Here is a 27,520-nt window from a genome sequence, read left to right as displayed (position 1 = left end):
TCTTTGTTTTCAATTGCGATACCAAATATCATAGATCATACTTTGCTCTGGTATCTTGTATCTGCTACTTTTCAAGGATTATATTTTAGCAATTGACCAGATCAAACTGCATTTTATTTGACAGCAGATTACAATATGTCTATGCACATTTTAGATTTTTACATACAGTCTCACATTCTGTCCTTGCGGGAGACAATATTGTACCAGGATACAATTTGCCATGGTTTACGTTGGCTAGGTGAACACAGTGTTTCTCTGCCAAATCACACCATTCCTTGTCTTCCGACATCATTTTCAATGCGTATACCCAAATAATGCAGCTCATACATTGGTATATCTCTTAAACCCTACTTTTCAAGGATTACAATATTAATTGCTGACATTGTCTTTTGTTTGCTATGCTAGAAGATTACAGTATTTTAGTTGCAGTTTTGAAATCGTTCTACAAGCTTTCACCTCTGGTTCCTTCCGGGGATGCCAAATATAATGGTTAAAATGGGCTCTAATATTTGATGCTCCCTGGGTTTCAGGGCTAAACCTTATGGAGTATCAATCTGACATGGCATATGCTGAATGGGTTAGTACAATATTTTTCTGGAAAAACACACCCTTCCTTCTGTTTTCCTCTATCTTTTTTCTATGGGGATGCCAAATATTACAGTTCACATATATTGCTGTAATTTATCGTATGCCCTACTTTTCGAGAGTTAACTCTCAGCCATTGACCATCTGGAATTGCCTTTTAATTGACAGCAGATTACAGTATGTATATCTACATTTTATCTTTACCTATGCACTCTCCCATTCTGTTCTTGTGAGAGATATCAAATGTGATGGCCCAATTGCTGCTATAGTATGTGGTATCCCCTACGTTTCAATGGTTTACACTTATCAGGATATAATTTGACACAGATTTTTTACCATGCATGCTATTACCACCCATTCTCATTAACTATCATTAAAATACCCTTAACATGCACACTATTACCATGGATGGCTTTACAACACATCCTTTAAGAAGTAAATTATTTATTTTGAAATGGAAATAAAATCAACAGTAATGTAAATGATAATCTAACAAAATAAGCAATAAAAATACATGTTTTAGAATTATTAAATTGTTCCTCTTTCAAGATGGCGGACTACTATATCCAAGAAGGTCAATAGAAAAACCAGTTTGCATTTCAATTACAGGTTCAGTCATGTTTGTATTGTAAAACTTTGAACAAGTCCAAATTTACTATAAAATTGGGTGCTCACCATTTTGTGACCAGTGGTACACTGACCTGTGAGTGACCACACACATAAGAGTGTTGAGAAGGGACAACGATGCAGCATTATTACATACTGCCACATATCTGTAAATGTAGTATTTATGTTGTTTTAATAGTAGTATAGACAAAGGGACCGATTTAGAACTTGGCAGATGGGTTACTCCGTCACAGTTGTGACGGATATCCCGTTCACTGTATTACAAGAGCATTATATTCTATGGCCCTAGTAATATGACGGACGGGATATCCATCACATTTGTGACAGAATATCCTACCCGCCAATATCAATCACCTCAAAAACATTATATTAATTTTGTAAAATATTTTTTGCAGACCTTCAAGCTATTTCTGAGGAAGAACTGTACTTTTTTATAAAGAATAATCAACTCCTTTATTACCTCATAAAAATACATGTATTACCTGAGGTAAGTTTAGTTAAAATTCTATTTTTTTCCATAAATTTTATTTATTTTTAACATTGATTGTAACACATGTAAGGGATATTTGAGGAAAGCTCGATAGTGAAGGGGGCAAATTGTCTATTATTACTGCAGTGAGAGCCAACTCGGGGAAGGTGCTGGACCCCGAAAGGATGTGGGGCAGGTTTTCTATTTCCAACTCCAGTTAGAGCCAACTTGGGGAAGGTGCTGGAATCTGAAGGAACAATTCAAAAACTAGGACATAGGGCTGAGGGAACTCATCACCCTGGTCATAATCACTATCAGAGTCTGTTCCAAAAAGGGAGTGTAAAGAATGTTGCTGCCGGCCTTGTGGTAAAGTGAGTGCAGAAACCTCAGTCTCATTCTGTTATGACATTGTTGAAGTCTGACTGGCATTGAGTCCGTGTTGGAGAAGACAATCAGGGCCACCTTTTCGGACAGCGAAATCAGCGCCAACGTACCCATGCGTGAAGTGATCCGGGGCGCTGAGGGCATAAACGGCTCAGAGGGTCCAGTTGGTGCAGAGGGCAAACCCTCCAATGGTAATCCAAGTGGAAGGTCTCTCAGCCTTCCAAGGGAGTTGGTAGAGATCTGAAGAGCTGGAGGATAGCTCAGATGAGCTCTTCAATCTGGTGTGACGTAGCTGAAGGCCCCGTTCAGTCAGGGAATTGGCTCTGAAGTCAGCTGGCTTTGTGAGCAGGAACAGGACTTGACATTTTTTTGTGCTTACCTGATGATGTGGAGTGCGACAAAGACATGCCTTTAGTGCAGCTCTGTTGACTCCAGGTGCAAGCTTTAGACTTGGAGTGGTCCTAGTGCTGCGTCATCTTGTGCTTGGCAACAAAGTTGCCAAGCACAACACAACAGTTGTTTCCTTGATGACCTTCTGGTTCATCAACGTGCATTCTCCACATGCCTTCCAGTCGTGGATCGACCCCAGACACCCCAGGAAAATCTTAGTGAGGTTCTGTCACAGGCATCTGTTTACAACAGTCCTTACAAGATTTAAACCATATCATCTTAAAGGGTTACATCTCTTGCACACTGTTGAGAAATTATTAGAAAAATTGCAAAAATCGGTCTCTGAGAGAAAGTAAAAGCTCCAGATCTGCATCAAGGTGTGGAAAGAAAGGAACAGATATCAGTGCACAGGAGTGGTGCTTATATAGACCCTGCACATTTCTTATGGAGCAGGACAGCATCAGTGCAGAGGCCCATGGTGCCACCTTTCAGCACACAGAGGTACTGCGACACCTGGGGAATATACAAAAGGTAGGGACTCTGCAGTTAGAAGTCTCTATGAGAAAAACATTTAACACCATGTTATTCAACCTGAATGCTTATATGTAATGTACAAATGAGGCAATTGTGTTGATACTATAAGTAGACCTTTGTAAACCTCTGAACAGCAGTATTTTCCAAATGTTTTAGAACCATGTCCAAATTTTTACAATGACAAACCAGCTATAATCAACATGAGGCGAGCAGTTTTCTTAATGTAACCAAAGCATTGGGTGGTAGTTCACTGTAATTTACAAACGGCACATTTTCCATTCAAATGGGCACTAAATTTGTACTGGTAGACAGTTTGACTCATAAAAGCATATTGCACTCAAATGATAATGTATGGAAAGCGGGTATCAGTGAATCCTTATCATCTCTGCTCCACCAAGTAAAGTGTCATGATTTGTTTTGAACCTAATAAAAGTTTTGTTTCATTTACATTTCAGAATCAAAAAATGTATGTCATTCTAAGTGCTGAATGTGTACAGGTCATTCACAAGTATTTACATATTGTTACAAAAAAAATGACATCATACAGCCTTTCCTTTCGTGCTTTCAGCAGCCCAGCAAGATTTTCTCATTATTCACTTCACTTTCACTGACTGCAAAACGAGAGTTGTTTTGTAAACACCAATCCCCATGTTAAAAAGCAGCAGTTTGTCATAAGACACAACCTGACATTTGAACTCTGTCTTTGTAGCGCAGTGAATGTAACAAGATAAATACAGAATGTAAAGGCATCTTAATTATTTGGACTTTTACAACACATGAAAAGTTGTCTCATGACCCAACAATGGGTTGCGGCCCACAGTTTGGGAAACACTGCTACACAGGGCATTTCAGTATACTTTCTCAGTATCCTAACACAAATTCTTAATGTTTTTCAAAGCCAGAGTCAACATTTTCTTTTATTTATTTCAGGTGTGGCCCTGTCTTCTCTTTATTCCACTGCCTCATTTTCTATTGATCTTTACAGAAGATTATAATTGTGGCATTGAACCACACGGCTCTCACTATAGCGAGTAACAGAAGAGTTATTCCTTTCTTTTGAGAAAAATAAATCATTGTTATTTGCTGATGCGTCCAAAAGGGAGTTTGCTCTTGGTAGCTTTAGCGGAGGTTGGTGGCAATTTACACTGGAGGGGCGCAAAACACATACACAAAAACTACACATAACACACTACTATAACTACACATAACACACTACTATAACTACAACTACACATAACACACATCTATAATTACACATTATACTACTATAACTACACACACAGTACTGTAACTACACATAACACACTGCTATGACTACATTTATACACTAATATAAATATAAACAAAAATCACGTACCTTTCTCGATGTTCTGCAGTATTTCCCCGTTGTTCTACAGCTTGTCCTCCGAGCGCGAAGCCCACAGCCAACTCCCTCATCCAATCAAGAAGCTGTTTTCATGCTGTTAGGCAGCATGAAGAACGCATCTTGATTGGCTGGAGCAGGCTGGCTCCACGCTCAAAAAGGAACTGTAGGCTGTGCCTGCTCTCCAACCCAGCTGTTTTGGATTGCGCATGTCGGCACGGCAGTAACAAGGTAGCCGGCCAAAACAACATGCGCACTTCAAACTGATGTGGCCACTACTCCCTGCTGCCAATCATTGCCAGCAATAATGCACTAGCCCTGCCCTCACACTCCGTTTACTGGCAGAAAGCATCAAAAATAAATGGTAATAAAATATTTTTATTACCATTTTATTTTTTACACTTTCTGCATGGCAGTGGGGGGGCAACGCTCCTCTGCTCCCACGGAAGAACCGCTGCTGGGTAACTTAACAAAAACATGACAGACAACTGACTAAGCTAAACGTATGTGCACAGATCTATCTGCACATACACTTGTCAATCAGTAGTAGGCTATGCATGTCTCCCGCTGAACATGTTTGATGACATGAAACTGTGACCTATTAACACTCAAAGGAGCTCATGTTCTGCACGTGTCACCAAAAGATGTAGTTGGTAAGGAAAACATCTGTGTATTTAATGCACAATATATGCCATTGACTTTCATAAGATGATTGGAACGAAGATGTTTAAGTTTCCTGTTACTGACTCAACGCACCCATGTCCCCATTGCAGGCAATCAGAATGATATGCCTTTTGTCCCTTTAACTATCACTTTCTTATGTCACATGAAAGTTTGTCTCATACTAAAAAAACACACAAAGTTAAAATAATAGAGATTCAGAAGGCTTTTACAATTGAATTACAAGAATTATTCGAGAATTTAATATTGCACCTCAAAAATAACAGATATTGCCACCTTAAAGCTGAGCATTCGAATAAGAAGTGGTTAAAAATATGTACACCGTTAGCCCAGAGATGACTGATTTGATGCTTCTGGGTAAAAACCACAGATCTCCCAGCTGAACCTCTTCACAGAAGGGATCCTGACTGAAAAGAATATGGGTCTAATGTTATAGCCTGGTAATACCTGTAAACAAGGTTCCATTTTATCTACTCTTGTAGTGTTTCATATAAAATGACACAGTTTGAGTCATGGACAATGTTCTTTTGTCTAAAGCTCACAAGTAGTATTAATCTTTTCAGGTCACTTTCAACTGAGAAAAAGGCCAACCCAGTAAAGACTGAGACATTTAAAAAAACCTACCTTCTAATTTAAGTTAACAAAATGGGAAAAATCATAAGAAATATATTCACATCCACTGAGCAGTATAGTAAGGAATTTTGCCTTTTAAATTTATGTTAAATGCATAAAATACTTTTGATGTAAGTAATTTATAAACAGACTATTAACCTCCCCCCAAAGGCCCTATGCTTTCTCAGTCGGTTAATTAATCTGGGGCTTAATACTGAGATCAAACCAATATACTATGTCTAAATAATGGTGCTGTTTTATACTTTTCAATCTTTCTTTACCCATCACTTATTTAAATTGGGGTACTCTTTCCCGTGCCACTGAACACCACCAACAGTCATCTTTAGGAAGTAATTTGTCACACAGCAACGAATCGCGCTAAAACCACACCAGAGACTACTGGAGTCAGGTCAGCATATCACATTTTCTACATACATTAAAATGTGAAGAGGCCAATTTCTCAATTTTGGGTTATAGTTGTTAAAATGGGTAAATGCAGTAGTCAGATTTTGTAAGTCAAGAGAAAACAATAAAGGTACTAGAAAGTACATCTGCTTTAGTTACTTAGTTATTTCAAGACAGACCTCTAACTTCATCCCATAACACATTGCACCAGATTAAATAATACAGTGCACTTATCAACTTTAAGATCATAAACGTTCTTTTATTCGTTTTTTTATTTTATTTGGAGGAATGATAAATAAATGATAGTGGGGATGGGGAAGCGAAGAAATCATTATTGAGTGATCAAGCAAGTAACTAAACTATGGGCTTGATGGGGTGGAACGCATTAATTTGTATTGTGAGATAACTATTTTTTTATCAAATTTATGTGTTATGTAATTATTTTAATTAATTGAACATCAATATCTATCTCTCTGTCTATCTATCTATCTATATATCTATCTATCAACTTCAAGAAGCTAGATGGAATCACAAGTGCCACTATGTTTTTCTAGAGGGTGGGTGTATTGACACCATCAAAAGCTGTTTAAAATGTTTTTAAGCTGCAAAGACAGACCACCCACTGGACTATACAAAGTTTTCCAGTATACATTTTACTGCTGCTATCTTGTCTAGTACTAAACAGTTGACTTTAAAGTTTAAATATACACATGGTATAACGACATACTCGAAGGTCCAGATCTGCAGTGCTCCAAGATTTTCTTAAGCGATATCTTCCCACTTATTCCTGAAGCGCTATTTTTGTATGTCTTTTGGAGACGTACAACCATTTTTGCGTATCAGGAATATATAGTTGTGCTAAAAAAATGAGTTGCTGGGTTTTTTCTTGCATGCAAGTGGTGTAGGTAATACTTTTTTATTTGCTCTTAATGAACTTTTATTTAGTGATGCCTGCATAAACATTGTGCATCTTATTTGATTTTCAGTTCTTATTTCAATTGACAGTTGTTGTACATCTAGTAATAATATATGAATGAAATGAGCACTGCAATCTGTAAAGTAAACAACAGCAATATAAATCCTCACCATCCACCAACAGCGTTAACACCTAGCTTAGGATTTATAATGTACAGCAACTCTGAAAAGAAAGTCCTTGCGGAAGGAAATGAAGATATAATATTAGTTTTTGGGGACACCAGCATGTACCACACATGTAATGGACCCCGTCAAGAGCAGAGTGCCTCCCATGTGAGAGGTCCACTATCACTCAATGTTTGAGTGAAGTCTCGCTTTGTGCCTCTATTCCCTACTAACACCATCAGCTATCTCCAGGTCATCTAGATCTTCTGGGTGTACGGTGGAAGATGGTCTGATTTAGCAATGGTTCTCAACAGAATCACCTCCCAACTGCAAAGGGACTCATTGCTCGCCCATTGTCCTTTTGTGCACAGCATTCACTTCCGTTATCGTCCACTACTCTGGAATGTTTCAGCCAAGAGCTGCCCTCTGGGGCCGAGTGTGCACCTTCCGGCCCATTGCTATGTTCTACCTTGCCAACACATTAGATAAATTGACAATCTTTTGAGCGTTAAAGCAATGTATCTGCCTCAACAAACATACCACCTGGTTTAACGGGTCTCCCCTGTCCGCAATGTCTCCGATAATTCCAACCATTTGGGACCAGAACCCCGATAACCCGTGGGCAGCTCCTCACCCTGTGAGAAAACCCGCCTGCGTCTGTCGGCATCACGGCCAGGAGACCGGGGAACACTGTAGCAAACCGGTGAGGGGCCAATTATATGTAAGTGATTTATCTGGGTGTAGTTAAAGAGGGGATGTCTAGTGACGCTCTAGGGTGGGCTCGATATGCCTACCCATTCGACTTCTGTGAGTTCTCCCCCATGCATTGTTCCGAGCGTGTCTAAAGAGGACACCTTTGTGTAAAAAAAACGGGTGCCATTGATGTGTGTAACATCGTCAGACCACGTTCAAAGTTACTTAGAGTAAATATGGTAAGTAAACGTTTCGAATTTACTGGGCTCCACGTCGTCTGCTCCCCAAGCGACTCTCGCTGCCGCACCAGATCTGCATGTGGCAAAAAGTATTCAAGCAGAATACAGCTGCTTTCTCTCGAGTTCTCAAAAGAGCTTAACATTCTGTTCTGATATAAATCCCGCACGACCCGAGTACCACCCCCCATCAACAGGCCACACGAACAGCCCTGGTATAGTTCATGTGACCCTTCTCACTGCCCAGCAATGTGCCTTCGATTCCTCCATCGTCCACTGCAGCGCGGATCTCTGCACTCACGTGATCTCTCGCGTGCCCAACTCACTGGCCCTATTAACTGTGCTGTAGTATAGACTTAGCACGGTGGCACCCCATCTCCTCCCCCATCAAGGCCTTTATTGACCTTTCTCAATTCTTGATAGCCATTTTCTTCAAGAAGCCCAGATCGAATCTGCTGGCATAACAAATAGTACAAAAGACACACAACACAAAACACACAACAAATTTTAAATACCTATAGATACATTGTACAGATATATCAGAATAACTAATCGGAAAAGCACGAATAAAGCTATTTCTTAGCTAATTATGAAGTGTGATTGAAACGAAGATTTTATTAGGATCAAAACAAATCAAGACATTTTACATGTTGATGCGCAAATGACAAATATTCTCTGAAACACAATTTCCACACATTATCATTTGTGCGCTATATGGTTTTACCAGTAAAACTGTATGTTTGTGCAATTGTAGGGGTCATTTCAATGGGAAAAGTGTTATCTTGCAATAATGGTGTGCTACCATACCATACTTTAGAAATATATTTGCAGTAGTAAGCTCCTAAATGTTACAGTCACATACTGCACCCTCACCACTCTACTACTAAATGTGGCTCATTTACAACACTTGTTCTTTGTATGATGTTTGGATTTGATAGAATTCCTATGAGTTCAGTACTGTAAGATTGATGGCAGCACCCCAGTCTGAAAACTGATAGAACACCACTGGGTCACAGAGACAATCCTCCAGAAGTTGTCTTTTGTAGCATGATTCAAATCATGCCACTTCAGATCGACTAATGTTCTTTTCAATGTAGTAAGGCATCTCAACTGCTTTTTTCCTTAAGACTTGTGTCAGCTTGGCTCGACTCACCACATGAGTTTTATACTGCCGACTCATCAGCTCATTTATCTTAGCCGACTCTTGGCAATTTCCCGTGCTTTATACAGGTCCCCAGGTCCCTTAAAGATTTTGTTATTGCCCTTTTGTGGATACAAATTTCCACTTTGTTGGAAGGGACATGTCCCTTTACATAATGTACAATCATGCCTTCTTGTCTTACATGCCCAACTGAGAGTATGTAATCTAACATGTGGATACGCTCAGACCGGCTCCTAAGCATGATCTCCTGGCCCTCTCCTAGAGTTGGAGGTGTGCACTAGCGGGCTCTCTTTATTGGGCCCAGTCAAGTGTTCTAACATGTAGTGGTAGCAGCATACTGTTTTTTTGATTTAATTTCTAGATGACCGCAAGAACACAATGTTCAAAAACTTCTATAAAATTATCTAGACAAGTGAGCTTGCAAGCCCTGCAGAGATGCAACATTTTCTGACCCAGACAGCCTTTCTCAAATCTCTGCTGCTTACAGGGAAAGGTTAGAGCAAAAGACTACCCCTGAAAAAGTTGTCAAGGCAATTAAGTCTTTGAGACTCAAATCTTCCCTGGGCCCCTAATAAGTTCACCCCTAGATTTTATGGGGAATCTTGGCCTACCCTAATTTCCATTCTCCTGATGTTTTACAGTGATGCAGCTAAAAAAGGTCAAGGTCTATGACGGAGGCAAAAATCTTGCTAATTTTAAAGCCATGGAAAGATCCAGTAGATTGCAGCTCTTTCAATACGTTTCAGTATTAAATGTGGATGATGAAATCTTTTCAAAATCCTAGATTTATGGCTAGAGAAATTACCCCTGCAATTTATTCATGTGGACCGATCAGGATGTATTCTAAATCGCAAGGTGTGTGGTTATAATAAAAAGTACTACTTGTGATACATATCATCACAACTGGCAGCTCTATTTGTATAATTAGATGCAGAGAAAGCCTTCTAAAGATTTAGTTGGAATTTCATTAATGAGATCCTGCTTTTTCGGAAGTTTGGACATAGATTCACCCCAAAGATTCACAAGGCAGCCTACATTGACATGAAAGCAAAGATTACTATAAATGGCAGTTACCACATCGTATTGTGCTAAAATGTAGTACCATGCAAAGGTGCCCCATTTCTCCCTTGCCTTTCTGATATTCCTGAAACCTCTGGCCTAAACAAATTACCAACGTCAGTGTTTCAAGGAAATGAAATTAGGAATGGATGAATTTAAGTACTCTTTATACCCTTAGGATATCTTTAAGTAACTTAAAACCCAGCTGAGTTACTTCCACCTATCCTCAAATGGTAGACAAATTTGATACAAATGCAGGTTTTAAACTTTATTTGGCCAAATCCAAAACTCTCCATATATCTGCACCACCAGAATTAAATAAGTGGCTCAAATCACTTCCCTATTTAAGCAAAGCATGGGAATCATCACCAACCTAGGGTTACATCCGGCGTTGACTATAATTGTCACATACAAAGTCAATGAGGGGGTCTTGGTGTCCAAAATATAACTTGTTACTACCAAGCGGCGAAAGAGAAAAACTACTGAAAAAACCTGTAACCCGCCAATCCCATCTCCATTATCTATTGTACGTAATGACCTGTTCAAAAATAATTTTTAAAAATTGGCATTTATAAATACAATAATACATACTACAAAAACCATTTTCTTTTACATTTACTGTAGACATGGCGAGTTATAGTTGCTTGAGTGTATGAGTCACGTTCAGATTTGATGTGGCCTATAGTATAAGTTGTAAATAAAGACAGGAAAAAATAACTTTAACTATTGTATTTCTAATGTTTGTTTCGTTTCAATGCATTGTGTAATTGTGGAATATTATAATAACACTCAACTATAACTCACTTCTAACCTTTGCTTTTTTGTGAATTTCATGGGTTTTTAGAACTGCTAACATTTTTAACATTTATTATGTGAATAATGTATGTGAAATATATATACACACACACACACACACACATATATATATATATATATATATATATATATATATATATATATATATATATAAAACTAACTAGTCCTGTGTTGATAAGTTATGTTAAATACGTCTTTTTAGGAGGTGGGGGATTGTTTGCTATAATTGTGCACTATTGTATCTTTTTTTTTCTTTTTTTACATTTTTTGCCAGTATCTCAGTGGTACCGGTGTTCCTCACAATTGTAAAAAAAAAAACTGTTAGGCTGTAAACATAAGATTTTTTTTTAACTAAAGGAAAGCTGCATTTTATTTTACTTTATTATTTTTGTGCTTTTGAGGTCATCTCAGAAGTAGAACAGCTGTGGTCCTGCTTTCCACGGTTTTGGCAGCTATTTTCCAAAATGGAACACCTATTGGTGTTCTTCGGAGTGCAATGGAGAAGGAAAAAGAGGCCAATGCCCCGGAAGAAGAAGAGCTGGAGCGCAGAAAATAGCTGAAAGAGTCAGTGGTATGGCAGTTTTTTCTATTCCAGAGAGGGAGAAAAAAGTAAACGACCGGCATGCAACATGCACCTTATGGCACAAAGTAATCTCACGCTGAACTGGCCAGCAGTACTCGTTGGGTACCAGAGGAGTGCATAAACACCCTCGCACCATGCATTCCAGCTTTTTGGCTCAGGCCGAGCAGAAAAGGCAGTTGGATTTGTGTCAACTCAATAAAGGAACGCCAACAGCAGCTGCTGATCTACCAAATGCTCGCCCTTCCACTTCAACTATGCAGTCTCAAGTACCACCATCTACTACTTCAGCAACATCCATTATTCCACTACCAGGTTCAGCAGTCCCTGTGAACAGTCTGAGGCAAGGCCGGAACATCATTGAGCCTTATGCAGGTACAGCAACATACTATTTGAAATGTCAAACAGTCATAGTTGCAGAGGAGAGAGATCTGAACATACCCAGCAAGTAATAGCTCAGGGCTGCCCTCCCCAAAACCCTTAGGGATTTTTTTGGCAGCCGATTTTGTTGTGCCTTGTTGGGCGCAGTGTTTTTCTTTTATTGTTGTTCTGGTTGACTTATAGTTGGAAAAAAATTACAAAAGAAAAAGAACATTTGAGAACTATTAACACTTTCGTTAAAATAAACAGCTGGATATTATCGCAACTTTTTACCATTCAGGTGCAGTAATTAATATGCATATAAAAGAGTAAAGGGGAAGGTAATTGAAGGGTAAGTTATGTAATATAGCTACATATAGTAAAGGAATAGTATTGTTACTTCGTATTTGGTAAATATATATTTTTTTGGCCACTAAAGAAAATAAAAAAACAAACATTATATTTACATTTTTTCAAATACATACGTAATAAATGCAAACATTTTTTATTTAGTGGTGTTCAGATGGTAGTAACAACTAAGTTACTAATATATGCTATTAAAAACTGGATCTCTAGTTGGCAGACGTTTGCACCATGTCCAAGTAGGGACTACAATCCTAGACAGGGCAAATAAGAAACACACTAAAAGGTAGTATGGCACAGAGCAGCCAGGCTACACAAAAGAGGCAATGTGTAAAGTATTTGTGCACACACACAGTAACACAGTTAAAACACCATAAAAGGACTCCACAACAGTTTAGAAACATAGTCAATATTTCTTTAAATCAAAGGAGACCAAAACAACACACATCCAACATACACAAGTCAAGTTATGAATTTTTAAAGGTTAGATCAAAATGCAGTGCTTAGAAGACAATAGATCCAACTAGAACTATCTGTTCATACTGGACCTGGGCAAATCCAAAAGTGCAGCCTGACCACAATGGAGCGCGGGCCGGGTAGAGGAGTCACGCAGACCTGCTGACAGTACCTTTGTTGCGTTAATGCTCAGTTGCGCTTGCAGGCGATGCATAATTTCCTGATCGGATAACGTCATTTATGCGTCAATGCCCAGAAGGATGAGTACTCGTTCCAATGCTTTGGTGCCATGTCAGGTTGTTGTGTTGCACAGTCAACAAGCAGTGCCCATGACTTTGCAAAGCGGCATTTCTGCAGCGGAATTTGCCAGTTCCAAGTGATGCACCAGTGTTGTTGCATCAGTTCTTGTGTTGCAGCACCACACTCACCTCCAAGGGCCCAGGACTGGATTTGGCACCACTTGGCAGAGCAGGACTCACAGCAGCAGAGCTAAGGTGTTAGTAGCAAGATGCAGGGGCAGTCTTTGATGTCCCTGATAGTTCAGAAACAGGAGACAAACTCAGTCAGGCCCTCAAGAAACATTAGGTTGCAGGATGTAGAGAGTTAGATTAAGTCCTCTCACTCCCAGGCAAGTCGTAGCAAGCAGCAGGCCAACACAGCAGAGCAAACAGCAAAGTGGCAGTCTGTGGTAGGACGTTGTGTGCCGGGCCGAGAGGGAAGTACCCCAGGGGCACTTCGCGGCTTGCTGAGTCCGTGGAGGAAGGGGTGGGGCTATTTCAAAGCGCCCAATGCAGAGAGGATGCTGACAGGGTAATGGATGGTGTAAAAGAGAGGAAAGAACACCGTAACGGAGTTCCAGGAGAGAGAAACGAGGGAGAGATGGAACAACCAGGAGGCGGAAAGACGCAGAATCAAGAAGGAAAGTTACGACCAGGAGAGGGGGAGCCGCTGGAACACCGAGGAGAGTTGTGACCAGGAGACGGTGAGCAGCTGAAACAAGGAGGAGAGTTGCGACCAGGAGACGGAGAGACACTGCAACATGGAAGGGAATCGCAGCCAAGAGACGGAGGTACGGTGAACTCAGGAGATGGAGTAGGGAGAGGACGCACTGGAGCTGGAGAACATGGACAGATCAGGTACGGGGTGTATACTGGGAATGGGGAGAAAGGGTGGAGAAAACTGGTTACCAAGCATGAATGCACTGGATAAATAAATCTGGGGGAAGGGGGGAAAGAACACAATAAAAGGCACAATATAATTAAGAACAAAAACCAAGGAAGGCACGGGGTGAGAGGGCATGGCACTACACTGACCAAAAAGAGATAAAGCAGTTATAAATAAGACAGTATTGAGGCACAAGAGGGAGAACAAGAGAAAATGTGTCTAATATGAGAAGAAAAGTAAATATTCACTAACTGCACTTCCGGAGGAGACAGGAGAAACAGAGAAAGGCAAGACATCTAGAAGAGGAAGAGAAAGAAGACAGGGGACATGTGTATCAATTATCAAACAACGTACCTTCTAAAAATGGCTTCTTCTTTTATCTCTCTTCCGGTACCTGCACCTGCTGAATTCTGAGATGACAACCTGAATGGATAAGAAGACCCAGTTAGAAAAATCCAAAAGAAGGAAAAAAAACAGACCATCTAACAGCAAGACAAGACCTGAGCGAAACATAGAAAGATAACGAAAGTGTGGAAGAAACAAAAATAAAAGACCACATATAAAATTTTATTACACCTTCCGGTATTCATTATTACTTACCTGTCACAAGTGGTGTCAGAAGTGGGATGTCTAAGAGGCCCATAAGACAGGAAAAGGATAATGGAGGAAAAGCCCACGTTAGCTGATATGATCGCTTAGTTAGCAGAGGGACAAAGACATTTGCAATTGGTCCGGGAAGAACAACTGAAAGAGGCAAAAGAAGAAAGTGAAGCTTTACAAACAGCGTTAAAAAGTCAAGCAACGATTATTACCAACAATCAATTAGTACATGAGACTGCTCTAGGAAAACTGACTGAAACAATAGCTACTACCAGACTGCGCCCAAACGTACCCAGTACTGTTTTACAGAAATACCAGGAGAATGATGATCCGGACGCGTTCTTCACAAACTTTGAACAGGTAGCCAGTTCGGCAAGCTGGCCTATGGAAAGGTGGGGTCAATATATCGCTCCGCTTCTCACAGGTCCTCTGCAAACTGCTTATCAAGGAGTTAACTCTGGAGGAATAACCCCCTATGAAGATATAAAAAAGGCCAACCTGGAACTGGGTTTGGTTAGACCTGGAAAGTTATCGCCTCAGGTTTAGACGTACTAAATGGGTGAGTCAGGAAAATCCACATACATTGTATTATAGGGTTCATCATGAAGCCAACAAATGGTTGAACTCTACTGATACCACCAAGGAAGAAATGTTTTAGGCAATAGTATTGGAACAATATCTAGAGGCACTACCTACCTCTATGCGTAACTGGATTCAGCAACATCTTGGGCTGAATAATGCCACCGCTGTGGAACTAGCCTGTGCATATCATCGCGCTCCCAACTTCTGAGGTACCAGTATGAGATCCACCACTTCTCCTCAGAAACCAATACCTTCCCAAACAAACCTGTAGTAGGGTCAAATATAGAAAGACCGTCACTTTATCTCGCTCCCTTAAAAGAACCACTGACTACTCCCCAGTTTTTCAATTGTGCAGAATGGGGTCACATAGCACGATTCTGTCCTCAGAAAAGGAATCAAGGTGAACCAATGGAGATCGGGATACCCAAAGGAAGGGTGTTGTGGTTAGGCAATACAATGACTCAATATTTCACCTCCCTTCTGGGAAATCAAGAGAGAAGAAAAACATTAATAGATTCTGGTTGTAGTCAGAGTGTTATCAACCAAAAGTATGTCAGACCAGATCAATGGGTAAAGGGTGAACGAGTCATGATCACCTGTGTACATGGGGATAGTGGAATATACCCCGTTGCTATCATACAAATGACCTGGCAAGGAAAGGAAGAGTCAGTTGTCGTAGGAGCCATCCCAGATCTTGTTGAAGAACTCATACTAGGCACGGATTATACCTCATTTTCTGAACTCTTGGATAGCCTCAATCCTAATCATCAGACAGAAACCAGGTGGAAGGAGGCACCTTTTGCAGCATCAGAAATCGAAAAGCAGATCCCAAGAAAACACTTAACTAGATCACAAAAATGAGAGCAAAAGAAGGCCTATCACAGGGATGACAATTACGGTAATGCCCCTAACTCTAGTTCTGCGAAACTGATTTTTTCTATCGCAGGACAATTCCGGCAAGCTCAGCGGGAGGATTCTACGTTAAAAAATGCCTGGCAGGCTGCTCTGACAACAGAGTCCCCGACGGTAGATCCACATTTTCGAATTAACGATGATTTGTTATATCGCACCCTACCAGGGAATAGAAAGCCCCAGCTGTTAGTTCCCCAAAATTACAGAGAACAAGCCCTTCACCTAGCACATGGTGATACAGGAGAAGGTCATCTAGGAAGGGATAAAACGGAAGCATATATAACCAGGAGATTTTATTGACCTGGGATATATGGTGATGTAAGAAAACATTGCCAACAATGTCCAAAGTGTCAGCTAGCAAACCCCTCTAGGGACCCTAAGGCTCCTTTCCTCCCATTACCAAATATAGAGACCCCTTTCGCCCGGATGGGTATGGACTTGGGGGGACCCTTGATACCCTCCTACAAAGGTCACCAATACCTTCTTGTTCTATAAAGGTCACCAATACCTTCTGTGCAACTAGATATTTGGAAGCCATTCCTTTGGCAAGTATGACCACTAAGAGCACGGCTCAAGCCATAATTGAGTTTTTTTCTCGAGTTGGATTCCCTAAAGAACTCCTGACAGACAAGCAAACTCCTTTTATGTCCCGGTTAATGTCCAAGATATGTCATACTCTTGGTGTCCAACAAATACGGACATCATTTGATCATCCTCAGACAGACGGTTTGGTAGAACGATACAATAAAAAAGCTCTTGAGGAAAGTCATCAGTGAATCCGGTAGAAATTGGGATAGAAAGTTACCATTGGTATTGTACGCCATAAGAATACACACAGAGTCTTCCACTGGGCATAGTCCCTTTAAACTCCTATTTGGAAGACAACCACGGACCATGTTGGAAATGTTGGCTGAACATTGGAAGGAAACTGAGGAAGAAACAAAAGATGTACTCACATATACTAGTGAGCTAAAAGACAGCTTACATACCATATGGGAGGATGTCCATAAACAGTTACAAGAGGCCCAGATGAAACAGAAAGCTCATTATGATATGAACTGTAAAGTCCGCGAGTTGCCTATAGGATAAAAAGTGTTAATCTTTCTACCAACTACAGAGAATAGATTACTGACCCGTGGCAGGGACCATAGACTGTACTTGAAAAGATAACCCCAGTAAAATACAGAATAGAAATACCTGAGGGGTCAGGCAAAAGCCAGACATATCACATTAATCTCTTAAAGGTGTGGCATGGAAAAGACAATCAGAATAGAAACCTATACATTACTAGCTGTTCTGAGCCAGATATACCTATGTCTCCTACTCCTCCTGACCCTGAACAAGAAAGTCTGCCTCGTTTTGGTACTAACCTTACCCCTTCTCAATGTTTTCAATTAAAAGATATAGACCCTCATTACAAACCTGGCGGTTGGTGTTAAAGCAACGGTAATACCGGCAACAGCCCGGCAGAAAAAAAAATGGAATCACGACCATGGCGTAAACCGCCAACATAGATAGCCACTTTAACACTCCGACCGCCACGGCGGTATAAAAAAACACCGTGGCGGTAACCACCCACAGACAGGCGGAAGACAATGTACCGCCCACACTATTACAAGAGGCCTATCCGCCACCTTTTCCGGGGCAGTACCAACGCTATCAAAAGCACGGCGGAAACAGGAATTGGAATGGAAACCACTCACCTCTCGACACCCAACGAGGAAACAGGACGCCATGGAGCCCGAACTACAGGTCCTGCCTATGCTGGTCTTCCTCCTCTTGTATCAGGAGCAGGAAAGATGCCGTCGACGACATCGGTGAGTACTGCACCTACAACACAGGGGAGGGTGGGAGGGAAAAGAGAGTGACACACACATGCAACACGCAACACCCCACCCCCACCCTCACCCACAACACCATACACAAAAATACGTGCAGGAACATTACATATATACCCCCCCACCACTTGGAAGAACGCAAGGACAAAAGGAAATGGTTGTAACGAGTGTAATCAATAAAAATCAGATAGGGCAATTTAAAAGATCAGTATATACAAATATGTACACCAACTACACAAGTCCGGATATTAATCAAACATCGTCCGTGGATCAGTGTCCCAAAATGCATTGGCGACGCCCACACAAGATACCTGACTCAAAACGGAGAGAGCACTGCAGGGACATCAGATCGAAATGAAACAGGCACCTCAGGGGGAGGGGGAGGTGGAGGGGAGGCACCTCAGCTGGATGAACGCACAATTCCACTGCTCCACGGGGGGCTCCATGCCCACTGATTGGTCCTTGGGAGTGCAAAGCCACAGTCTCTCAAGTCTTTCCAGTGGGTGGTTTGCCCACTGGTCTATCCTGGGGAGTTCAAAGTCACAGTCTCGCAAGTCTTTCCAGTGGGTGGGTTGCCCACTGCTCTAGCCTGGGGAGTGCAAAGCCACAGTCTCACAAGTCTTTCCAGTGGGTGGTTTACCCACTGCTCTATCCTGGGGAGTGCAAGGCCACAGTCTCTCAAGTCTTTCCAGTGGGTGGATTGCCCACTGCTCTATCCTGGGGAGTGCAAAGCCACAGTCTCACAAGTCTTTCCAGTGGGTAGTTTGCCCACTGCTCTATCCTGGGGAGTGCAAGGCAACAGTCACTCAAGTGGATGTATCTCTCCACTGGTTCTGGAGGGGAAATTGTGCCCAGAGTGCTTCATCCTGCCAAGGACTGAGGAAGTGAATGTATTTCTCTACGGGTTCTGGAGGGGGCATTGTGCCCAGAGTGCTTCATCCTGCCAAGGACTGAGGAAGTGGATGTATCTCTCCACTGGTTCTGGAGGGGGCTTTGTGCCCAGAGTGCTTCATCCTGCGAAGGACTGAGGAAGTGGATGCTTTTCTCCACTGGTTCTGGAGGGGGCTTTGTGCCCAGAGTGCTTCATCCTGCCAAGAACTGAAGGAGTGGATGCTTTTCTCCACTGGTTCTGGAGGGGGCTTTGTGCCCAAAGTGCTTCATCCTGCCAAGGACTGAGGAAGTGGATGTATTTCATCACTGGTTCTGGAGGGGACTTTGTGCCCAAAGTGCTTCATCCTGCCAAGGACTGAGGAAATGGATGTATCTCTCCAATGGTTCTGGAGGTGGCTTTGTGCCCAGAGTGCTTCATCCTGCCAAGGACTGAGGAAGTGGATGTATCGCTTCACTGGTTCTGGAGGGGACGTTGTGCCCAGATTGCTTCACATGCAGTGTGGCAGGTCCCATTCCCTCACCTGGGTGTGTGTGCCACGAGATTGCCTGGGAACAGGTAGCATGATACGCCATGGAGGCAGAGACACACTCCACCCTGCTGTGACTTCGCCTGCCACCTGCCACCTGCCACCTGCTGGTACAAACAGTGCTGGGAGTCATGCCTCATGGACGCTGGGCAGGGTCCAGGACGTCTCCTGCAGCCTCGGATGGCTGCCCACTGGGGATGATTGCCGTGTCAGCTGTGGTGGCACTGTCTGAGCACGTCGCGGGGTTGGCAGCGGTGGTTGTGGCGGTGTCTGTGGTGGAGGTGCTGGCGGTGGTTCATGTGTCTGCACCTGTTGAGGGACACAGCAGGACGTCTCCTGCAGCCTCGGACGGCTGCCCACTGGGGATGATGCTGGGGACTGTTGGTGAGGCAACAGATGTGCAGGTGGCGGTGCTTGTGGCAGTGCAGGTGGTGGTGTCCACCGCCGTACAGGTTGATGTACTGGTTGACAGAAGGGGTGACTCTGGTCCCTCAGCCGGAGCCACCGTGCCCTGTCCTGACCGGCTCTTCGGCTTGTGTCCCTTCCCCACCTTTGATGTTGCTGCTGGTGTCTTCCCACTGTCCCCTTTTGGTTTGGAGGAGCCCTTGCTTGCTGGTAGGTGCGGCTTCTCCCTCCGGCATGTGGGTACCTTCTTCACCTTGGCAGGTGGCGGAATGGCCTGCTCCATGGCCTCGCAAGGTGGCACACTGGCAGCCCTGATGGGCGGCGCCCGCGATGAGACCGGAGTTGCTGTGACCACTGTGCTTGGGGATTTGGTGGCTGAGGTGCTGGGCTGGGACCTGGACAGCCTGGCCCTAGGGGAAGGACGGGGGGAGGTTTAGGGAAGAGGTCAATGTTAGCCAGGAAAAGTTTCTTAGACACACTGGGACGGGAAGATAGAGGGGGTTTGGGAGTGGAGGAAGAGGTAGTGGTTGTAGGCGGTGTACGTTTGCTGAATTTGGGTGAAGGTGCATGGGCCGGAGACTGATGTGAGGTGGATGGCCGTTGGGTGGGTGTGTGCCTGCGTTTCTGCACTTTGGGAGGAGGGCTCACAGACACACTGGGAGAGGACACAGGGGATGTGTGAATGGTAGTCGCGGTGGTGAGTGCACGTGAGCGGTGTGTGGTGATGGGAGTGCTGGTGATGGCGGTAGTGGCTGCGGATGTAGTGCATGCAGGTTTGAGTGGAGACGAGACAGGGAGGGAGGAGGAGGACGTGGAGGAGAGGGACACAGTGGAGGCAGTGGATGTTGCTGTTTCTGCATGGGGATGGTGCTTGTGTGAGTGCCGGTGGGATTTGTGGTGCTTATGTTTGCCATGTCCACTCTTGTGTGTTGATGAGTGTGCATGCTGGTCTAATGGTGTGCTTGGGATAGGCTGAGGTACAGGGGATTGGGTCTGGGTGGAGGAAGTTGGAGGGGGGAGGCTGGACACAGGGACAATGGCTGCCATCAGTGCTGAGGCCAGAGCCTGAAATGCTCTCTGTTGGGCCGCCTGCCCAGAATGAATGCCCTCCAGATATGCATTTGTTTGCTGCAAATGCCTCTCTACACCCTGGATGGCATTCAAAATGGTAGATTGCCCAACAGTGAGGGATCTCAGAAGGTCAATAGCCTCCTCACTGATGGCAGCAGGGCTGGGTTAGGGCCTGAGGTGCCTGGGGCGAAGGAGATGCCCACCCTCCTGGGTGAGCGGGCACATGAAACACGCTGAGGGGATGCTGGGAGGGTGGTGCTGGTAGGGGGGGTGGCGGCTGTACCTGCTGATGCGGTGGGCACAGAGGAGTCACTGTCGCTGGTGTATGCTCCTGTTCCCGTCGTGGAGCTCCCCTCCCCCTCCATCCCACTGGTGCCTTCAGACTCCGTTACTTCACCCTCCAGGGCCATGTGGGTTGCAGCTCCCTCCTGCTCCGGTGCCACTGCTCCTCTGCCAGATGATGTTAATGCACACAAGAACAGGGTGACAAAACAAAAGGGGGGGAGACAGAAGAGACACATGGTCAGTGCATGCAACACCACTACCGTTGGCGGACACAACACACAGGGAGCAGCCCTATGCACTAAGACATGCACTAACAGTGCATTGGAAAAGCACATGCCCAAGGGGGACTCTGTCTAGACCCATTTCATGCACAGCTGGAACCCAATGGAGCCTGACTAGGTGAAGAGGACAAATACCCCCTTTGGGGTTGGAGTGGGAATGAGGCTGCAAAACAATGGATCTACCTTTGTGCGTCTGCCGTTGCCTAGGGGAACCCACAGGCCACCACCCCCACCCAGACACCTCGTCAAGTGCGCAGAGTCAGCTGAATGAATGTGTACTCACCCCCTTGTGGCTACTGTGATGCCCTTAAGCGCCCATCCAACTCCGGATATGCCACCGCCAGGATCCGGTACATCAGGGGGGTCAGGGTGCGACGGGCACCCCTTCCGCGGTGGGTGGCCATCCCCAGCTGGCCCTCCGCCGTTTTCTTGCTTCAGCAGCGCAGGTCCTCCCATCTTTTCCGGCAGTGGGTGCTCCTTCAATAGTAGACCCCCAGGGTCCGCACTCCCTTGGCGATGGCACGCCAAACACCCTTCTTCTGGTGGGAGCTGACCTAGAGGAAAAGTGAAGTAATAATGGATGTTACTATCCCGTAAAGTTCTTTTCACGCATTGCCTAACAACCTCCCACCCTGGGCCAGACATACATACACACACACTATCCTCACATGCTGGCCTGTCCCCCCCTCCCTCTTCCATCCATGACACTCCATACAATCATGTGCCATCCACCATGCTCACAGTGTACTCACCTGTTTGTCTGAAGGACCGTACAGTTGCGTGTACTGGGGGAGGACCCCATCCACTAGTTTCCCCAATTCCTCCGAAGTGAAGGCAGGGGCCCTTTCCCCAGACACTGTAGCCATTGTCGCTTCCAGACACAGGATACAGCAGCACTTGCAGTGTAGGTCCTCTCCTGTTGAAGGTCAGGTATCAAGTGAGTGAACAGTTAGAAAATGGCGGCCACGTCCGCGGCGGTGCGTACCATCACTGCCGGCGTACGTCATCATTGGCTCCTGGAACCCATAGGGCCCAATGTTAACCAATGCTGAATTGCGCCGCGGTCTTCGACCACCTACCGCAACGGTGTACCACGCTATCGCAGTTACCTCACTTCCCCTTGTCCCACCTTACAGGTCAGGCAGCTGCCATTTCAGGGGGCCACATGGCAGGCCAAATAACTGTGTCACACCTTTTTAGGCCAGGAATACGGACAGACAAAGGCACATAGAGAAATTGTAACATTTTTGCAAAACATCATTGTGATACATAAGTGTTGTATGACCCTCTGCTCGCCGTTCTCCTCCATAGGGCACGTACGCTGGGGCAGGTGATGAGATGGCGGCATCCTCCGTTGTACAGACCCCTGGTGGACCTGTCGACAATGGAAGAGAGACACATAATTATCACTTACAGACTTGATCGTGCAACAATCCAGGAACTGTGTGCCCAGTTGGAGCCAGACCTGATTTCAGCTATCCGCCATCCCACAGGAATACCCCCTCTAGTGCAGGTCCTGTCTGTACTCCATTTCCTGGCCAGTGGGTCTTTTCAAACAACAGTGGCCATGGCATCAGGAATGTCCCAGCCAATGTTCTCTAACGTGTTGTCCAGATTGTTGTCTGCCCTGCTGAAACACATGCGCAGCTACATCATTTACCCTCAAGTGGAGGATTTGCCCACAGTGAAAGGTGACTTCTATGCCCTGGGACATATCCCCAACATCATTAGTGCACATGTGGCATTTGCCACCCCCGCAGGAATGAAACCGGAAAAGCTACCATTCCATGAATGTGCAGATGGTGTGTTTGGCAGACCAGTACATCTCCCATGTGAATGCCTAGTATCCTGGCTCAGTGCATGACGCTTACATTTTGAGGAATAGCAGCATCCCTTATGTGATGGAGCAACTCCAGAGGCACCGGGTGTGGCTAATAGGTGAGTCTAAAGCCTCCACACAGTTTCATTTGCTGTCTGGATATGGGAGATTCGCTAATGTTTGGAGTATGTCTAACAGTTGTCCCTCGATATTTGCAGGTGACTCTGGTTACCTAAACCTCTCATGGCTACTGACCCCAGAGAGAAATTCCAGCCAAGGGCAGAGGAACGCTACAATGAGGCACATGGGCGAAATAGGAGGATAATCGAGCGCACCTTCGCCCTCCTGAAGCCCAGATTCCGGTGCCTCCATCTGACAGGTGGCTCCCTATACTACTCACCGAAGAAGGTGTGCCAGATCATCGTGGCCTGCTGTATGTTGCACAACCTGGCTTTGCGACGCCAGGTGCCTTTTCTGCAGGAGGATGGGCATGATGCTGGTCTTGTGGCAGCTGTGGAGCCTGTGGACAGTGAAGAAGAGGAAGCAGAAGAAGAAGATGTAGACAACCGAAACAACATCATCATGCAATACTTCCAGTGAGACACAGGTAAGAAGATGGAACTGCTTCCCACATATCATACTATTGTAGGACCTAGCATAAGTTTGCCTTTTTACCTCTGTGTATGGACCCTGACTTGTCACTTTGGCTTTCCATTTCACAGATCTGGGTCCCCATTTGTGCCCTCTGCTATGTTTACTCCTGGCCTACAGCTGTGTAACATTTGTATGTGAACAAGTACATTGACATTGCTATATTCCAGAGATTTAGCAATTACACATTTGTGAAAGCACAAACTGACTCCAGATTGTTTTATGATTCAAGGGTGTTTATTTCTGTGCAAATAAGTGGAGGGGTGTGTGAAATGGGCTGGAGTGATGGTGGAGGAATGTCCATGGCAGAGTCCAGTCTCTTGGTCTCACAGGTGCATTGTCCAATGGGGCATAGGAAGTGGAGCTATGGCAGTTTAAAGTGGACAGGGTGACAAAGTGGGACACAAGGGTGACATTCAGGAGGGTCTTATTTCCTGGCGGGGGTCTTGGCAATGTTCTCTGTCTTGTTCCTGGATCTCAGGGACAGTTTGCGGGCTGGTTCTTCTTCTGCAGGGGGTGGGGTGCTGGTGGCCTGTTGGTCCTGCGGTGGTGCCTCCTGTCCACTAGCGCTGGCAGAGGTGGAGGGCTGTTCATCGTCCAGGCTAGTGTCAGGGGCCCGTTTGTGTGCCACTGTGTCCCTCATGGTGTTGTTAAGGTCTGCCAGCACCCCTGCAATGGTGACCAGGGTGGTGTTAATGGACGGACTTCAAGTCCTCCCTGATCCCCAGGTAGTGTTCCTCCTGCAGCCGCTGGGTCTCCTGAAACTTGGCCAGTACCGTGCCCATGGTCTCCTGGGAATGGTGGTAAGCTCCCATGATGTTGGAGAGTGCCTCATGGAGTATCGGTTCCCTGGGCCTGTCCTCCCCCTGTCGCACAGCAGTCCTCCCAGCTTCCCTGTTATCCTGTGCCTCTGTCCCTCTGTCCCCCTGAACCGTGTGCCCACTGCCACTGACCCCAGGTCCCTGATTGTCTTGGGTTGGTGGGTTTGCCTGGGTTCCCTGTAGTGGTGGACACACTGCTGATTGACATGTCCTGGGGACAGAGGTATCGACCCGCTGGGTGGGTGCTGTGGCGGTGTTTCCTGAGGAGGAGGTTCAGTGGTGGTTTGGGATTGTGTCAGGGGAACCAACTGTTCCGAGGTCCCTGATGGGCCGGACTGGTTATCTTGATCCAGGCATGCAGAGCTGCTGTCATCACTGTGGGCCTCTTCTGTAGGGGGACTGGATATGTCTGACACCTCCTGTCCGGTGACATTGGGTAGGGGTACTGTTGGGGTGTAAATGCATAGTTTTACTATCTGTGTGTGCCATCTTGTGCATTGGGTGAGGTACCCTCTGCCTGTGCTTGCATCAATGTGTTAGCCCTTTTGTGATAGTTGGTTTGGGGTCTGTGTGGGTTTCTGTACTGGACATGCTTTGGTGACGGTGGTCCATGCATAGGTGTTGCATGCAGGGCCTTGGTATTGAGATGTGTGGGTTGTGATAGTGGGACATATGTAGATGATGGTGTGATGGGGTGAGGGTAAGAGTGGGAGTATGTGATGGCATGCAGGTGGGGTGGTGGGGATAAAGTAGTTAAGATATGACTTACCAGAGTCCAGTCCTCCTGCTACTCCTGCAAGGCCCTCAGGATGCATTATTGCCAAGACTTGCTCCTCCCATGTTGCTAGTTGTGGGGGAGGAGGTGGGGGTCCACCGCCAGTCCTTTGTACAGCAATCTGGTGTCTTGATACCACGGAACGTACCTTTCCCTGTAGGTCATTCCACCTCTTCCTGATGTCATCCCGTGTTCTTGGATGCTGTCCCACTGCGTTGACCCTGTCGACGATTCTCTGCCATAGCTCCATCTTCCTTGCAATGGATGTCTGCTGCACCTGTGATCTGAATAGCTGTGGCTCTACCCGGATGATTTCCTCCACAATGACCCTGAGCTCCTCCTCTGAAAACCTGGGGTATCTTTGAGGTGCCATGATGTGGTGTGGGTGATGTGTGAGGTGATGTCTGTTGTGATGTGTGGGGGGATGTGTCGGTGTGTGTTGTTTGAGGTGCATGGATGTTGTATAAGTGATGGTGTTGTGTGTCTGTGGATGCTGGTGTTGTGTTAGCTGATATCTCTCTCTCTGGCCTTCTTCGAAATTTTAGGTTGTAAGGGTTTGTGGGTAAGTGGGTGGGTGTTTTATAGTGTTGTGGGTGTGTGGGTGTGGTATGTGTATGTGTATCAGGTGTGTTTATTTTGAATTGCCCAATGTGGTTGTGTTTTGTAAATGTGTGTTTATTTTGAGCCCAGCGGTGTGTACCACCAATGGATTACTGCGGTTGATTTCTTGACAAAGACCCTACCGCATACCTGAAGCCAGGAAGCAGATGGTATAAAAGGAAGTTGTGGAGATGTTAAAAGTAGGGATCATTGAACCATCATCTAGTCCCGGGTGCTCCCCTATAGTCATAGTCCCCAAACCAGATGGCTCTATCCAGTTCTGTATAGATTTTCGACAAGTAAATTCCCTTTCTCACTTCAATACCTATCCCATGCCTCGGATAGATGACCTCCTGGAATGATTAGGACGGGCAAATATCTAACTACTCTAGATCTAACAAAAGGCTATTGGCAGATTCCCCTAGAAACAAATGATATTGCGACTCCCTCCGGGTTATATCAGTTCACTGTACTGCCCTTTGGACTACATGGCGCTCCCGCCACTTTCCAGAGGTTGATTGATATTGTGTTATGACCCTTTCAGACCTACGAGGCAGCCTATTTAGACGATATTGTCATATACAGTGAGACTTGGGATAATCATATCACACACTTGTCGCACAAACTAGAAGCCCTTCGACTAGCAGGTTTAACAGCCAACTTGGAGAAGTGCAACTTAGCGCAGAATACAATTAATTATTTAGGTTATGTGATAGAACACGGAACCCTTAGGCCACAAATAGAGAAGGTGGAAGCCATTACTCAAATTCTTGTCCCAAAGACTAAAAAAGATGTTAGAGCCTTCCTGGGGATGGTAGGTTACTACAGGCAGTTTTTTCCCCATTTTTCTGATCTTCCTGCCCCTCTTACTGCCCGACTGGAAAACAAACAACCCAATCATATATCCCAGTTAACCGACTTAGAGAGACAGCGTTTCCTTCACTTAAAATCTTTGTTAACTACTGAACCCATTTTGCATTGCCCGGATTTTCACAAACCCTTCCAGGTACAAACAGATGCTTCGGATCAGGGAGTAGGAGCGGTGTTGTCCCAAAAAGGGGATGACGGACACTATCACCCCATTGTCTATATCAGTACAAAACTCTTACACCAAGAACAACATTATGCAACCGTCGAGAAGGAATGCCTCGCAATTAAATGGGCCATTGAATCCCTTCGGTACTATCTCTTAGGAAGAAACTTCACCCTCCTTACGGACTACACCCCTTTGACTTGGCTTTCTAAACACAAAGATACTAATTCTAGCGCCCTTCGATGGTTCTTATCACTACAATCTTTTTCAGTTCAGATACAACACTCCCCTGGTTCTCTTCTGACCAGTGCGGACGCTCTATCACGCTATCCATCCAATGGGTGGCTCGAAAAGTCACTCTCTAGGAGGAGTGAATGTGGTAGGACGCCATGTGTTGGGCAGAGAGGGAA

Source organism: Pleurodeles waltl, chromosome 9 (genome assembly GCF_031143425.1).
Source record: "Pleurodeles waltl isolate 20211129_DDA chromosome 9, aPleWal1.hap1.20221129, whole genome shotgun sequence".
In the NCBI taxonomy this organism is placed as follows: Eukaryota; Metazoa; Chordata; class Amphibia; order Caudata; family Salamandridae; genus Pleurodeles; species Pleurodeles waltl.
The sequence above is the reverse complement of the archived record's forward strand: the minus strand, read 5'-3'. Positions refer to the sequence as shown.